Source organism: Hoplias malabaricus, chromosome 12 (assembly GCF_029633855.1).
Source record: "Hoplias malabaricus isolate fHopMal1 chromosome 12, fHopMal1.hap1, whole genome shotgun sequence".
NCBI lineage: Eukaryota > Metazoa > Chordata > Actinopteri > Characiformes > Erythrinidae > Hoplias > Hoplias malabaricus.
In genome coordinates, this window is record NC_089811.1 from 37356623 (window position 1) to 37372646 (window position 16024).

Sequence of the window (16024 nt, forward strand, 5' to 3'; positions counted from 1 at the left end):
GATCCAGCGTAGCAGGCAGGCAGGACTTCAAGTGAGAAAGAAGTAGTCTTTCAAAGCACTTGGAAATTATTGGGGTGAGTGCAACAGGTCGAAAGTCATTTAACTCTGAAGCAGTAGAGTGCTTTGGCACTGGCACAATGGTGACAGACGTAAAGATGGATGGTACAGCTGCCTGGGCAAGCGAAACATTAAAGATGTGAGTGAAGACACCCGCGAGTTCCACAGCACAAGCTCTTAGCACACGGCCAGGTACACCATCAGGGCCAGCTGCCTTTCATGCATTCACTCTGCTCAGCATGCGACTGACGTCTGAAGTGGAAAGTACAAGTGGGTTGTTGTCTGGTGGAGGATCGTTTATTGAAGATATCTTGTTGCCCTGGTCAAACCGAGCGTAGAAGTTGTTCAGCTCATCAGGGAGTGAAGCAATGTTGGTAGATGGAACAGAGCTAGCTTTTCAGTCAGGGTGTGTATTCCCTGCCACATACGCCGAGGGTCAGAGGAGGTAAAGTGCTCCTCAATCTGGCGTTTGTAGCAGTGCTTGGCTATAGCTATTCCTCTCCTCAGGTTAGCTCTGGCCAAGCTGTGTGCTTCCCAGTCTCCTGATCTGAAGGCAGCATCTCTGGCTTTGAGCAGAGTGCGAACCTCTCTGTTCATCCAGGGCTTCTGATTAGGGAATGTTATTATTGTCTTTTGTGATGTCACTCTGTCCACACAGTTGTTGATGTGTTTCAGGACAGAGTTAATGTAGGTGTCCAAGTGGATGTGTGAGCCTGTGGTGGCTCGGGCAGCATACTCACTCCAGTCGGTGTGCTGGAACTGTTGCTTTACAGTTCTGGTTGAAGGTAAGGACACTACATATTAGTTAATGGCTCCCAAACATGGAGCTTAGCAAAACGTGGCCTGGTGGATCCAAACAAAATTTCATAAGGTGTTAAACCAGTTTTGGTTCTGGCTCGCATACGTATATATATCAAAACCAATGGTAATGCCTGCACCCAATTCAGTCCTGTTTCTACACATTTCTGAAGCTTGCTTTTGATTGTTGCATTCTCTCTCTCGACTGCACCTGCACTCTGTGGATGATATGCACAGTGTAATTTCACATCAATGCCCAATTTCTCTTCTAGCTGAGTGAGTGCTGTGCTGATAAAAGCTGGTCCATTGTCACTCCCAATGCGTCGAGGAATACCCCAATGAGGAATAATGTGCTGAATCAAAACTTTGGCCACTGCCTGAGCATCTTGTTTGCTGGTAGGGAAGCACTCAACCCATTTAGAAAACATTCCACTACCACCAGACAATACCTTTTCCCCTCGCACTGGTTGAGTTAAATGAAATCCATCTGCAAATGTTCAAATGGCTCATTGTGTAGTGGATATGATGAATGTGTATTAATTTCTAATAAGAAATTGTGACTTTCTGAAGATGTGATTTGATATACCCAAACTTTAGCTCGTTTAAGAGACATCTCCTCACTAGCAGATGTAAGGTGAGATAAACCTCCAGAGCAGGCCTGTAAAACCCCCTCCAAAGACCCTTTTTATGACTTAAGGACCCCCAGGGTCAAGAAAAGAATGCAGAGAGACACAGAGACTCAATATTGATTGAAACTCACAATGCCCTCTTTAAAGGACATCTTTTTAAAGACTGTTAACTCTAAAAGACTCAAACATCCCAAAGTTCTTACATGGAAAACAAGTTGTATATGAGCACAACTGTTTGAAATTAATCCCGATTTGACAATCAAAAGAGGTGAATTAATTTACATGTGTTTAAAGTCATTTTTGTTTTATATGAATTTATGTAAAACCAAGGTAGCCACATACTATGTGTTTAGTTGGTTAATAATTATATAGAGCATGGTTGTCTTTTTCTTAATGATATTACTTTGTGTTAACATATAATCTTTTATATTGCAAAGTATTCACTCAGGGATGGTCAAGTCTTTGTCTTGTCAAGTGTCATAAATTCTATGTGATGCCACTCCCAAGGTACAGGAAACAGCCAATCAGGAGCAAGAAAGGCTCCAATTCTCCCTCATTGAGGACGAATCAGGTATTCGGGGCGGGTTTTCTAAACTCTGGTTAAAAACCCGTGGCACCAAATGACACAAGCTTTTTGAGCTTTTAAGCTGTTTGGGCTTCTGCCCCCTTTTTTCCGCTGTTCGACTCTTCACTTCAAGGCTCCAGATACTTGGGGCGTTATATCTTTTAGCCTTTTTCAAGGCTAAAAGAGTAAAATGACCTGAGTTTTGGAAATGACTCTGCAGGCACCAGACTCATGGCTTTCTTAAACAGTCTTGGACCTTTAAAGCATGGTCCAGATAGAAACTACAGATTAAGAAAAGCTATAGTTTAACCCTAGCGAAATTTCAACGCCACACCCAGAGCATGAAGGCAACCTTAGACTTCTGACCCTCAAAACGACAACAACGCCACCAAGAGGACGGCTGCACGCACCCTCAGAATGACCTTCTGAGATGAGGAAACCTGCCCAGGAGAGACCTGCATGGAAGTGTCTCTCTCTCACAAGGCGGCAGGTCAGCGATGAGGAAGAATCCCCACAGAGACCTTCAGAACACCACCAGCTCCGACAGCTGCGTCTGAAAGCCTCGGGAGAAAATGAACACCCATGGTTGCAACCTACAAGGCCCGTGTCTGCAATTCTTCAGGAAGTCGTGCCGGAAGGCACCGTCAGCGACATGCTCCCTGTCTCCAGATATCTAAGGTCACATGGTCTGATGTCTCTCATGGCTCATGGGTTGGTAATGAAAGTTTGCTGGGATAAACAATAGCCTTTCTCAGAACTTAGGGTAATAATTATCATAGAGAAATTCCCTCATATATTAATCTCCCTGTTCCCTTATAGTTCACTGTAATCCATTTCACTATATGAATGTCTAATTAATATTCATTATTTGATATTACAATTAATAAACCAGTTGTGTGATAAAACCAATCCTTGGTTATTTGTTTGTGTGTGCACCTTTCTTGTATGGAATTATAATTTCTAGTTCAGATTCCATTTCAGAGTCAAGAACCCACGGCGGGTCAATGAGCATAATTCTTTAATAATAGTTAATTCTAGCTAATTCTGTATTATTAATTATGTAGTGCTAATGCCACTGCAACGTGTGCATACTATTTCCACTACAATTGGGTGAAGGATGTGCCCCTGGTGTTATTTTAATGCCTTGAGCTGCATTGTGCTGGACGTATATGAGACATTTTTCACAAAAACTTTGTGCAAAAATAGTGAACCCTCTTGTGTACCAGAGTTGCTGTACTGCAGATACCATAGCCCCTTTGGATGCATGGTCTCTCCCATTAGACAATTTTGCAAAATAGGGAAAATAAGCAGAGGGTAGGCATGGCCTACCATCTAAAACTTGCCACATTCAATCCTTGAAAATACAGCCTGCTTTGCGCCAAGCAGAACGCTCTGCTTCTGAGGCCTGCGAGGTTAGCTCTGTGTGTGAGAGGATGGTGTGCCGTAACACAGGATTCCTGAAAAAGAGAAAACATTGTATCATTTCTTTTTTTTTCTTCTTTGCTGCTTCATCTGAAAAATGTGTGATGTGCAATGTGTTTCCCTGTGGATGTCAGAAAAAATCCTGTGGGACCATATCATTCAAAATCAAACACACAGGAATATGCATATTGGAGTCAGTCCAAATATTCACAGTCTTACCCTCAGCCTGTTTGCATGCTTCTGTGAGAGCCACCGATTCAGCTGCTTGAGCTGAGAATGACACTTGCAACCTGCCAGAACACAAACACTCATGCAGAGACACAACAGCCAACTTGGTTCTTTCCACAAGTGTCATGGGATGCTAACCCATCAACAAACAAATTAAAATCAGTGTTAGGAATTGGAATATCCTTTAAAACAGGTCTCCAGGAGCAGACCTGAGAGATGGCTGTCAAAAATCATGCGGCTCTCCATCATCCTGTGTAAGGAGCAGGCTTTGGAATTGTGCAACACTGAATAGTAACATTCAGCACTTAAAGCAACAAGGCAACAAGTAACCAGCGTGCAGCTGACAAATTGCATGTTTCCTGTTCTAACAAAAATCACTAACACCTCATGTTGAACCACCAATATCAAATTTTTTTTAACACCATGATATCTCTAGAAGCTAGGATCGCCAGTTTTGCTGGAGAAATATGCACCTGTGCATATTAATATTAATTATAGATAACCCCATGAGAACACAACAATGCAACATTATCTTCATGACATGCTTCAGCATCAGAAAAACACACCAACAAATGTGCACTGCCTCCTGGAAAAATAAATGCTCAAATCAGCCTTAAGTGCTGCATTAAAAATGATCAGTGATTCTGCATAACCCTGAGGCAATCGGGTCCATGTCCACAATTTACCCTTAAATAAAAATGCCAACCAGTACTGGATTTCTGGCTGCACCATAATGCTGAAGAACACATTCACTAAATTAATCACAAAAAGTGCTGTTAAGAGGTTTAACGGGTACCTGGGATAAGACTATGTGCTGATTTGGAACTTCTGGAGAGAGTGGATGAATCTCAGGATTAATCTCAAAATTTACTGCCTGCAGGTCTTACACAAATCTCCACTGATTCCCCTGAAGTACTAAATTTTATTATTCTTCACAAAATAAATTAGGGTATGAACCGCTGAATTAGGGCGGAGAACAATCACACCAGCAGTGACGAGCGAATTGAACACTGATGTGATGCCCTCAATAGTGACGTGCTTGAGCAGCTTTTTCGGTTGATAGTCCCTTTTAGGATTAACTACTACAGGTTGGGCGCATATCATCCCCAACTTTATTTGCACTTTGCATATCAGCAGTCTGGGACTGCAGCCAGTTCCTCAGGAGGAACCGAAACCCATACACAGCTCTGGTTTGTGTGTTGTGTGTGTTTTCATGTCAATTGAGAAAAAAGAAACCACAGCTGGGTATTAGATGCGGAACATTTCAGAATTTTTCACCCTTTTTTTTTTACACTTCCTCCATAATCCTGCCAATCATTCAAGGAGGTGCACTTGCACTGCCATGGACCCAGATCTCTCCACCCATCCTCAAGAAGTTTAGACAGTGATATATGAGGCTCAGAATGCAAAAATATACTTCTCTTTTGAACAAACAGTTTAAACAATTGCTTTTGTGATGGTGAGAGGATTATCTGAGCCACAGAGTGACAATTTTCCCCACTAAAGATAAACAAGCTTTAGCTTTTCACTTAAAACCCATCAAATTCATTTATCAAAATCTTCATCAGGCCCTTCATGCATGTGCACACTGCAATGAAGGTCCTCTACTTACATGACATTGACCCAGTCTATTAAGAGGTCAGTGGATTGCAGAAATTTAGACTTAACAGTGGACAGTAAATCTGCTGATAAAGTCAAGCTTTCCCAGCTTCCACTCATATGTATAACAGCAAGCCACGTGCCTGCTTCACCATGACATACACCACTGTATCTTCCACACAGACCTCAATGCCCACATAGACTCAGTATATATTAAATACTCAGTAAATCCCTGCTCAGGAGATTAACTGGGCAAAACTTAGAAAACAAAAATGCATTTTTTTTTCTCTCTGTCTGCATGGAACAACCCAAAGACTCTGTTACTACATCTGTAACTTTGGCCAAACACCCCTTATGCTAAGGTCTAATTGAAAAACCTGAAGCTCAAAAGTGGTTGCTCATGAATCTACTAAAAGCTAAATTCTACCCTTGCTACTGTCATCTTTATTTTAAGCATGACAACATAATAATCAGTTTGTGTTAATAATAAAAATTGTTCACTTATCAATTCTGGTGTTCGTCCAGGCACTCCATCCCCGTCCAGCTCCTCCACCCCGAAGGCCTCCTCTCAGTCGAAAGGTTCCATTGCTTGCGGGCCTTGTCTCTGGTCTCTGTGTCTGTTGGGACAGTTCCTTATGAAGTGATCAGGGCTTCCACAGACGAAACACCCTGCGCTTCTGTTAGCACTGCCATGGCCTCTTCCAAATCCTCGACCCCTGCCTCGACCTCCGCGCCGCCCCTCACCTCTTTGATCGTGGTCCATTGCCTGCTGCCACAATGCCAGCTGTGCATCAACCATTTTGCGCTCCTTCTTTTCTCATTGTTTTTCTCTCTTGGCGTTTACTTATCCACCTCTTTCAGTTGGCCCATGGCTACATCTAAACAGTTGGTTTCAACACAGGCATGTAGATCTGAGCGTAACCCGCACACAAAGTGGTATTTCAGCTGGCTTTCCCAGGCTGTTATGTTTGCAGTCTCCCAGTCCTCTGTTGGTGGTCTGCCGCTTCCACGTTTCCTTGTCACCTCCAGAAGGCGGGAAAGGAAGGACCGCATTGATTCATCTGGCTGTTGTTTGCACTCTGCAATTCTTCGTGGGACATGTTGGAGCGGATACCTCCCTTTGATTCATCCGCACAATGCATCAAATTTGGTGAGATACACCTGACCCAACTATGTCCTGTTGGGTTGAATGTCCACTCCAGTCATGAGATCCTCTTACACTGGGAACAGGGCCTGGGAACAGTGGCTCTGCTTCTTCATTAGTCTCGTCCTCCTTCAACCTTATCTCTCGCACTGCCTGGGTGGGAGGGGCCCTTTGCGGCGTCTGCAGCTGTTGTTGAGCAGTTGGTTGTGTCACGGCAGGTGGCGGAAGGGCAGGTGAATGCGGAGGAGGAGAAGGTGCTGAGGCACTGGGCGATGTGGATTCACGTCCAGGTCCCAGTTGATCTTCGGATATAAGCCGTACTCAGGAGGGGGTGAAGGGGCCAGAACAGGCATGGGCGTACATGGAAAAACAGCACAAACGTTTGCACAATTGTTAGATATTGGTTAATCAGCACAAACATTTGGTTTAACATCCTCATTAACTTCTCTCTTCCTTGCATTTCTGTTCTTTTTCTGAATTATTTTATCTGCTTCTCCCTTCCACATTTGTAGCGCCTGCCGGTCCGCTACAAACGGCTCTGGAAGCTTTTTACAACACCCACACCCACTAAGCCGAATATTCTGTCTGAGTATTTCAGTCTCCTGTTCTTTATGTGTTAATTAATCTGTCAATCGTTCCAACTGATTTGGACTGAAACTTCCTCCCTCAGGAAACCCCAGTTTATCCCATTTTCCCATCTGCCTCACACTGCTTGGGCCATTCTCCTTCAGCATGTATCTGTATTGTGATGCAGCCTTTTTCCTATGCCTGGTTCTGTGCCGTTTTGCTGTAACAACACCCCATAATTGTATTTTAAAATAAATCCCAAGTGAATTAAATTAGGGCGGCACGGTGGCGTAGCAGGTAGTGTCGCAGTCACACAGCTCCAGGGGCCTGGAGGTTGTGGGTTCGATTCCCATTCCAGGTGACTGTCTGTGAGGAGTTGATGTGTTCTCCCTGTGTCCGCGTGGGTTTCCTCCGGGTGCTCCAGTTTAGAAAAAACCCTTATAGGTATATATATTAATTTTTTTTATACCAACCCCAGGTTGATAAAACTCTTTTTTTTCTGTTTCTCTCATAGAAACAAACCTGACGTCACCTGTATGTACCTCTCTAGCGACTCTTTCTAAAGGGACCTTACTCAATAGAATGTCCTGCCCTAGGAGCTTGTCAGCTCTGGAAACATAAAATCATCAACACCTTACCGCGGTTCATTCAGTGTTCCCTCCTGGTGTCCCGTGCCAAGTTCAATATCAGCGGTGCCGGTGGACCCAAAATGGAGCCACCTCCCCACTCTGGAGGTTTCTGGTGGATGGCTGGATTTGCTCTTTTAATCCGCCTTTTTTCCCCACTTGGAAGATACCAGACACACGAGATATCCCGGACGAGCCCCCAAATCGTTATGGCAAATTTAAAATGTATCTATTTTTCTAGGCGTATCACCAGGAAAGAAAATCATAAGATCGATGCTCTGGGGCTCTTTGGGGAGAAGAGAGGAATAAGACACGCAGTCAAAGATTCTCTCTTATCTCTCAAGTTTATTGAACAAATCCAAGCCACATATAGGACCCCAGTCACGTGCACCATTATTACATCATGTCTCGTTCCATCAACCCAAACATTCCCTTATTGGTGCCTCAGTATCTCCAACTTTATAGTTGCCAGGAAAAAATGGTGAGAGATGTCCTTCAGTTGTTGACTGCCTTCCTTCTAATCTGCTCAGCACCTTCCTTCTAAACTGCTCAGTGCCTTCCTCCCATAGGTCACCGTAACCACACAATGCAATAAGTCCCTTCACCTTCAAGCACTAAGGCCTACATTATTTAGTAAGAATTAACCAAGATTAATCAAAACCATTACTCCCTGAATGTATTATGTCATTAGTTATTATTAACCATTACTCATCACTTAAACCCTTGGTGAAGTCAAATCGTAGAAAAACAAGAGTAGAACTCAGGGATATGTTTAATAGTGAAGGAAAGAGCATTTCTACACACACAATGCAAAAGGAAATTTAAGGGATTGGGGCTAAAATGTTGTTTCAAATAAACTGTGAAAGAGTGGTTCAGGGAGCATGAAACATCATTTTTACACAAGGATTGGCCACCACAGAAGTCCAGACCTGAACCCCTTTGGGATGTGCTAGGGCGGTGGTTGCAACCAGTCGATCGCGATTTATTTTCCTAATGTTAAGGCAAACTTTGTTTTGTTTGCAATGATGAGACTGAAAACCTTAATTTGTGGCAAATGATTGGAAAACAGCCATCCGCAGAACGGCCTGTATGATATATATTTTTTTCTTTATTTAATAACAAGTGTCACTGCCTTTCTCCTCCTGTGATAAGGGAGGGTTAATAAAGTGACATTTCTCTCCGTAAATGGAACATCCATGATTGTGGGGATATGCTCTGGGTCGTTTGTTAAGTGTTTTAATGTGGAACATATGTTTGAAGAGGAAAAAAGCTGTTAGTATGTTACTGAAATTTTTCTGTTTTTTCACACTTTAATTTATCAGAGAAACACATTTGTAAATCACTATATAAAGGAGGTCGTATTTAACGCTTTGGACAGCGATGGTATATATAAAAAAAGTAAGTCATGTTTAATGTTTTATGTGATCAGTGTATAACATTATAGAGGATCAATCTGTAATACTGAGAGTAAGCAATTCAAATCAGAACAGCAATACAGATTCACAAGTCAATCTCAACCAGGTTTCCAGTTAGGGTTAGGGTTTGAACCCTTATAGCTAATAAATGGATTTGCCATAAACAACCTATTTACACAGAAATGTGTATGTCATTTCACATAAACATCTACTTACAGTAGCAAAAGACTAAAAATTGAACGAGCTGTGTATTTCTTATTTATTTTTCCCTTCTACCATAAAAGTCATTTTGGGACTAACCAAAATCACTAACCCTCACATTCTTTATATGAAACACACAAACTACGGAGTTTGCACCTTTAATCTCTACATAGGCATCTGTAATTTCATATACTTTTGGGAGATCTCACGCTTAACTGTTCAGGAGAATATTAGCCAACTCTGGATCTACCTTGTGGCCTTTTACCTTTTTTACTCCGTCTCTGATCATGGAGATTTAGAAGGACACTAAGGCTTTTTAGGTCTGGTAAAATCAAACAATATCTGTTCACTTGGTCATTTCATGGCTGCTGGACATTGTGTATTGTGTTTACCTAGCGATCAGGTGGGTTTGGATTGTAATGTGGTTGGAATGAAGACGGGATCTTATGTTGAAACTCCAGTAGAGTTCTGCTCCGGAATGAATACTTCAGCACTGTTCTTAGAGACATTTGGAGTGCTCCATCTTAGCATGTTTTATTAATGTATGATGACGCTCCCTTGACATTTCATGATTGAGAACAGTAAATATATTACAGGTTGCTCCTTTAATTCAGATGGATATTTATTATTTATTTATTTATATTTTATTAATTGTTTTGCTGTAGAGGTACTTTCCGCTAGATCTAAAAAATAGAGACCTAAAGAAAATTAAGCTGTGGCAATTGGATGCCACAAGCCGCTAAATATTTAGCCTGATGGTCTGTACTTTCCCTATATAACTCACACACAACTGAAAAAACGATGTATATATACCGTGTAGCCAACAATATCTTTTGCACAAGCACCCTATTGTCTATTAATTGTGAGAGAATGTTTAATTTCACAGTTTTAAAAATCTGTCTGCAGAGATAACACCTTGTCATCTTTAAGTCATTGAATATCTGTTTCTACAATGCGACGTGACTCCAAAAAGTTAAACTGGTCTTCATCCATGATGGAGGAGTTACAGCACGTCCTCTCCTTCCCTGCCATGTTGGCAGACAGAGAAGCAAAGTGGTGCTCATGACTTACTAAGTGAAGCTCACAACATACTTAGTGGTGCTCACAAGATTTTCCCTAAAAAGAAATTCTCACCATATCCCTTCAGGGGCTCTGTAAGATTAAGTTTATTATCCCTCCAGGGGAAATTATTCTTGGAACCCCTCAAAAGGAAAGTACCACTATTACATAGAAAAACACTCATAATGGCACACTTACTAAAGCCAATAAAATGAGTCACAATAAAACACCTTATTCATTGCTTACTTAATAGAATTAACAAATGTAATAGATGTGGGCACAAAATAATTCTTAAACCTGTTTAATCTACACATTGCAAATCTCTTTCTTGAGAGGAGATGATGATACTCTGGAAAGAGAGAGGTGTGCTGAAGGAAACCCACGCACACACAGGGAGCACACACCACGCTCCTCACAGACAGTCACCCGGAGGAAACTCACACAGACACAGAGAAAACACACCACACTCCTCACAGACAGTCACCTGGAGGAAACCCACACAGACACAGGGAGAACACACCACACTCCTCACAGACAGTCACCCAGAGGAAACCCACACAGACACAGAGAGAACACACCACACTCCTCACAGACAATCACCCGGAGGTAACCCACACAGACACAAGGAGAACACACCACACTCCTCACAGACAGTCACCTGGAGGAAACCCACACAGACACAGGGAGAACACACCAAGCGTCTCACAGTGACTGAACTGAGGTGGGTTTAAAACAGAATTTAAAATATTTTCATAAAAACACAGTGACCTAATGTCAGTACAGCACTGAAAAAAATGTGTTTTTGTGACACCACCAAGAACAATTTTTAAAATAAGAAGCAAAGTTTCACCAAAGCATCATGTCAGTAGTTTTGTAAGTTTCCACACAGGCCATTTTATTTTTAGAGCTGAGGACATATTTATAAAGAGGAAAAAAATGAAATGTTTAAACCCAGAAACATAAACTACTTACAATTCAGCATTAATTATTTTATTTATTATTTTATCATGCTCAGCAATGAAATGATTTGACGATAGGGTGCAGTGATCAACCAGCATTATTACTATAATAGGTTCTCATTTCACAATAACACCTTGTACAATCTCTTGCCAAAAATTGTCTTTAAATTTATTATTTCTTCTGTGTGATTTTGAATGTATATATTTTTGTATAATGCATTTTTCTTTAATGTTTTATTGTTTTCATCAAAAGTGTGATTTTTACTCATGCTTGAGCATAGGATAATCATAGGTACCATATCTACTAGGTGTCAGAAACTATTCAGCAGGCTTTTGTCTGTCTCATTTCTTATGAAACTGAATAGTAAATATTTTGTAACGTTTCACTTTGTAGCATTATTTTGTCCGATCTGCTGTTCATGTTAATTTTATTTACATAGTATTTGATGTTAAGTGTTTGGAGAACTGCTTGATAATTGGTAAAACATCTCGTATTGGAGCATATTCCACATTTTTCAAAAATGCATGTGTGTGTGTTTTACTTAAGGCATGTTTTTCATTTGAATCTCTGTAAAACAAAATCAAAAAGAAAACTCCTTTTGACATTTAATAAAATTAATACAATTTTCCAGTTGCAACTGCATTTTATGAAGTTGTAGTTAAGTTAATTTCTCTGGACATACAGGAAACAATAGTTGGAGAACAGATTTGGCATCAGTTTCACATTAAGAATTGTCACATTAATTGTCCCAAGATGCCTTTTCTCTGCTCATGTGTAGCATCACACTGAAGTATGAGTGTGAAGTGCTTTTTCACACTCTGTTTGTTTTACCCTAACCCTAACCCTTTTTGTTTTTCCTGTTATTTTCTGTCCTAATTTTTTTGGCTTATGTCTAACGGCAGTGAAAATATCAGAGCTCTCTGATTTTAGCAACAACTGTGTGATTTTGTTTTTTTGTAATGTCCCAGCCTTTGATTTAAAAAAAAAAAACTTTGAGAGTATTCGTATGACTTCTTCTTAATTAATACATTTATTGTTTGTCTGTAACTGATTATCCAGTTCAGGGTCGTGGTGGGTCTGAATCACTGGGCAGGAACACTGGGTTCTGCTCGTCTCTCATTACTGTCTTTTGGTGTATTTTGCCCAAATCTCAGTGGATTATTTCTGGCTGCTCCAGTTTGCCCCTACTGTCTACAAATACACATTGAAAGATCAATAGCTGTACCATATTCCTAACTTGTGTGAATGTTGTGTCCATGACATTGGGATGCACATGATGGTGAGTTCATTGTGCAGGCCTCAAGTCCAGGTAAATATCATCTGAAAGGAATATACACAACCCTCAGCAGGAGCTGCCAAAAATTTGAGGAATAAGAAGTTAAGTGAAAACAGCTTGAAAGTTTTGAAAGGAAAGGCCATTGCTGAGCAGGTGTTTTCTTCAGCAATATATAAGTACATATACATATGTGATATTTCTACATTTCAAAAAAATGACTTGTATGTGCAGTAGAGTAATAGAAAGAAGACATACCTCAACAATTCCCTCATTGTGAATTATTCATTGAAAGGGCTATGTTTAAAGTAATAGCAATAAGGATTTGAAATGGTGAAGTCCTTCTGTTCTGATTGTTCTGATGAAGAACATACTTTGAATAAAAAGTTGATTGGAGAGTGTAAACATATAGAGAAGTGCTGCAAATTATATGTTGCTCAGCTAAAATGATCTCAAATGCCTTGAAGTGGAAACCAAAACCTGAAAGAAGTGAAAGAAAGCTGAGAAACTACTGTTTGAATGGATTGAAGGATGGTCAAAATACAAAAGGCTCAGCCAGTGATCATCTCCTGAAAGATCCAGTGGGCCCATGTGTACTCACCTTTGCCACTGCATCACTTGCTCTTCACAGGATTCATCAAGGTAGGCACCTCCTCTCGTTGGTGTTTTGCTGAATTAAGCCCACAACACCTCCAGAAGGTTGAACAGTGAAGTCTGGCGTCCCTGACCCACCCCCGTCCAAGCCTCATCTCCATCATCCTACCTCACCTTTTACCATCAACAAACGTGAATCCACACTGGTCTACCTGGTGACTAAGGCTGTACCCAGCCCCCACTGGCACCATTAATGCATGCTCAATGCCACCAGTTCCATGTGAACTTTACGTAATACATCGGCAGCCACAATAACACAACACAGCACTCACCTGTCCTGTCCTCCACGTACCTCTAACTCATTTACAGTGTGTTTCCCCAACCAGTCTGTGCTCTCCTTATCCACAGCCACCGACTCGACATTAGCCCTTAGTTTCCGAACTGCACAAACAGGGATGTAGCAGACTAGGCTAAAAATCCCCTATGTGCAATCTAAACACCTATGTGCAATGTAACATGTGCCTGCTACCCGCATTCCCTCACCTCAGCCGCCAAGTCATTGTACTTCTGTTTCTTCCTTTCGAAGTCTTCATATACTGTGTCCGCAAATGAAGCCGTTAACTTTATTAAGTAAATTATCCATTTACTTTGAGAATACAACACCATGTCTGGCCTCAGTGTAGTTCACGCAATGCACTCTGAGACCTGTAGTTGTAGAGTAAATAATTAGCAACAAACAAAGACTAACAGAGATGTCATCTTACCCACAAGTACATTTGCAATAATTTTCTAGTTTTATTCATCCTTTATGTCCCACTACTACCCTCCCTGCCCTTTCAGTTAACTGAGGCCCTTTGGCTACTATAAAATGGGAGGCTGGATGGGCCATTTTTACTTTAAAAGCCACAACTGAGAGACAGAAACTAAAGGCAAGTACACCCATTTTACTTTTATACTTATATTTAACCAGCAAACTAGTCACATTTCCAATGCAGCTTAAGTGCTGAGGAAGGCCTTAATCTCATTATATAGACATTAAAGTTCATTAAAAACTATATTTTATTGTCATTACCCAATAAGTAATTTGTAATGTCTCTGGGTGATCAGCATCTCCTGCCTGATTTGAAAAACAACACATGCAGATATTTGCTGCATATACAGCCTATGCTATGACTATGAATAAAACAGAAGCTCACAACCTCAACATGTTTTATGCTGATAGGTGTCATTGTTGCCAAGATACTGATACTCTAAAATCTGCTAACTGTTAATCCATTTGAATAGGGAGAGGCCATGTGGTGTTTCAGCTCTGTTTATGGTGGAAAAACACTGACAAATTTCCATCTGTGACAAAGTTAGCAGCCTCTCTTTCCCTCTTCAGTGTACTTCTCTATTCTTGTTTTCTTCACTTCCATTTCAATGCAGTATCGTCTTTCATTAGTTCCCCGCTCTATTTTTATTTTACTTGCTGTGTCATATTTACTTTCTTTTCATATGTATCATATTTCATGTGACATTATTTTCAATTATTTTACTTTGAAGATCTGTGCTTTGACCTTCAGAATAAAATATGCTCCATTCATTCATCTTCTTTTCTACTTGTCAATTTCAGGTTCACTGTAAAATAGGCTTTGGTTAAACTGCTCTATTATCTTTTCCACAACAGCACTCAACTGTCTACTGAAATGTGGCAGATGTTTCCTGTAAGACTAATGTCTGAATGGCTTGATTTTCTACAAGAAAAGTTTATTATTTTGAAATTCAACAAAAAGAAAAAGTTTTTAATAAAGATGTCATGTGATTTTTCTGCATTTTAAAGTGCCTTACACAATAAACGATAACGTTTTGATATTGATAAGTAAATGGACATAAAATAAAAAATTAAATACATACAGTAATACCTTGACTTACGAGTTTAATTGGTTCTGTGGTACTAGCTTTTATATCAAATTACGTTTCCTCATTAAAAGTAATTGAAATACACTTTGTTACGTTTTTATAAATAGGTAACATTCATTCAAACAAACATTCATTATCTGTAACCGCTTATCCAATTCAGGGTCGCGGTGGGTCCAGAGCCTACTGGAATCATTGGGCGCAAGGCGGGAATACACCCTGGAGGGGGCGCCAGTCCTTCACAGGGCAACACAGACACACACACAATCACTCACACACTGTAACGTCCTGTGTTTGTTTTTCTAGCCATGTGCTCATTTAGCACATGGCTCTGTTTATTTGTCCTTGTCTCCGCCCATGTCCCGCCTCCTTGTCCTTTACCCTCGTTATCCGTTTCAGGTGTGTCTAGTCTGTTGATGTATTTAAGTCCCCTTGTGTCACTCCCTGGGATCAGTCATTGTATTGTTTGTTTCCAAGTGAGGTTGTTTTGTGTCGTTCTCGCTCTCGTTTCACTCCCTAAGTCATGTTGTATTGTATTGTATTGTTTTGCTATGTTCCTAGTCATGTCGTGTTGTTTATTTTCCTCTCCAAGTCAAGTTCGTTAATGTTTGTTTGTTCTTTCGTTAATAAAATCACTGTGTTTTAGCATTTGCGTCCACCTCCGTCAGTCCACCCCCGTGAATTCGTAACACACACTCACAATAAGAAACGTGTACTTCATAAATAACAAATAATGTATAAAAATAATAATACATAAAATAATACATAATTAAAGAAATTATAGGATAGGCATATAGTCCACCAGCAAAAACCGTTACACTTCACCCTGCAGTTAATTTCCTTTATTTTTGAGATATTTCCTAATTGGTTTCTAACTGGTAAGAGTGGTGCTGGGTGATAAAACGATCTTGATTTGTTTTGTGAGTAATTTTCTTGATAACGATCATAAGCTTTGGGGAATAGAGCTCTATGGACCTTCATTTCTATTCCC